This window comes from Halyomorpha halys, unplaced genomic scaffold (genome assembly GCF_000696795.3).
Source record: "Halyomorpha halys isolate HHAL.00 unplaced genomic scaffold, Hhal_1.1 Scaffold138.1, whole genome shotgun sequence".
In the NCBI taxonomy this organism is placed as follows: Eukaryota; Metazoa; Arthropoda; class Insecta; order Hemiptera; family Pentatomidae; genus Halyomorpha; species Halyomorpha halys.
In genome coordinates, this window is record NW_027115565.1 from 95,905 (window position 1) to 98,374 (window position 2,470).

Consider the following 2,470-nt stretch of genomic DNA (forward strand, 5'->3'; position numbering starts at 1 on the left):
AATCTAATAGAACATTATTTAAAGAAGAGTAAATTTGCTAAAATATTAGCCCTAAAAGACCTATTTACGTCCATTAGTTCTCGAGATATAGCTTTTTAAAAAGCAAAATACCTAAAAAACTACTGAAAGATTAGTAGTTAGTTAATTTATTTTGGGAAATTTATATCTCAGGAACTATGTGACGTACAGATGTCTATAAGCACTCAAATTAAAGCTAGTTTAATGGACTATAAAGAAGTTTCTGACCTATACCTTCTTAAGAATAGTAGTTTTCATGATATTTGCTAAAATAAAGTTATTTATAGTTGTTCGGACAGTAAATTTGATCTGTGTAGGAGTAGTAATTTTTATGATATTTGACAAAATAAACTCACAAAATGTTAATTTCTAGTTGTTTGATTTTTGAAAAAATATATCTCTAGATCCATAAGACGCACATATGTCTGCTAACACTCAAAATAAAGGAAATCTAACTTACTATAAAGTAGTTTATGACACTTATCTTCGTAGGGATAGTAGTGTTTAAGATATTCACATATGAATATAAATTTAGCAAATGAAAATTTGTCCGAACAACTATAAATCAATTTATTTTAGCCAATTTCATGTAAACTATTACTCCTACGAAGTTAAACATTATAAACTACTTTATAGCTCATTAAACTAGCTTTGATTTAAGTGATAATTGACATCTGTACGTCAAATGGTTTTTGAGATATAAATTTTTCAAAATAAATTCACTAACTATTGATCTTTTAGTGTGTCCCATACAACATTTTTATGAAATGTTGCGTTTTAAAAAGCTATATCTCGAAAACTAACCTAAATAACTGTATTAGGGCTCATATTTTATCAAATTTACTCTTCTTTAAATGGCGTTCTCTTAGGTTTTCTTGTGTTGTTCCTACTTTTTAAGATATAGAGCTCCGAATGAAAAATTAGTTTTTTTAATCGCTTTAAAACAGCCGCCATTTTTTATTCCCCCTACCTATACTTGGGAGACACATCAATTTTGACTATTAATTATACATAGTTTTCATTAAAGTAATCAAAAATTGGGGTGAGATAACTGTCTTTTTTCTCCTCTTGCGCTCTTGTACTATCAACCGTCTTCTCTTCCTATGATGTCCACGGTCAATTAATCAATGTAATTACAATTAAAAACATTGTAAATATCTAATTTATTTTCATAGTTTGTATCAATCCATTTTTAAGACTATTACTAATGAGAGATAGCTATTTATTTCAAATTTATAATATTAAAAGTAATGAGTTGTTAATGGTCGGCCGTAGATTAATATGTGGAGATGTTCGGAGTGTGCGGTCAGCAAATAAATTAAAAATTATGTATTCATGTCGACGTTTCGATCTGAATTTCAGGTCTCCATCAGACAGTGATATGCAGAGGTTCTAGCTTAACTCAAATTCAGATAGAAAGGTTGGCACGAATAAATATTTTTTTATCTTAATAAATTAATTGGTAACCATTTTATGGATTTATTGCCAATTCTGCCATCCTCAAGGACAATCTGACAATTAACAGCTTATTAGACCTACATTTGTAACAATTTTACTAAGTACATTATTATTAATAATTTAACCTACCTTAAATATAAATTTATACCTCATATCCAATTCTTTAAAAAACGTTTTGCTGGCTATTCTGTCCAGGTCATTAATTACAAGTGAAATTACCTTATGAAACAATAAATTAATAGGGAATCATATTAATTATTAATAAGCTTACCTAAGCTTATGCCTAGTTACCTATGTTGTTAGATCTATTTAATACTATCAACTATCGTATAAGCAAATTATTTTTAACCTTCCACACACTCAGGTCGGGCTTATAATTAATTTATTTCAAATTGCATTTTGGTCTAAATTTTTATTTATTTTATTATTTTAATTCATTTCAAAATTAATTGTAAATAGTAACATAAAATTTTACCCATATTTTTCATAAATTTATTTTTTACTTTTTTAAAATTGTCCAGCTGAAACTAAGCAATTGTGTGATAGAATATATCAACACTGAAATGATATAAGAAATAATGAGAAGGATTCCAACAAAACAGCACTAGTGCAACATGCAGCTAAAAATCAACACTAATTAGGTTTTAATATTACCATAATTTTACATAGAGAAAACAATATGTTCAAAACAAAAATACTTGAGTCAATTTATATATCAGAGAACATCAATTATACACAAATTCAATTAAAATCATAAATTTTAAAACATATACAGGAAATTTGAACCAACACTATGCAGAGATTTTAAGAAAAATAATTTTATTAAAAATATTGATAAAATTTTATTATTTCCTGACCGCACTCCCTGACCACCTTCTACAAATATTAAAAATACTCCATAAGTAGCCGTTTTTATAATTCCCCATTATTTTAAGGATTAGACCTAATTAATATTTAAAACCAATTTATAGTAGTACGATTTTTACGGTTATTT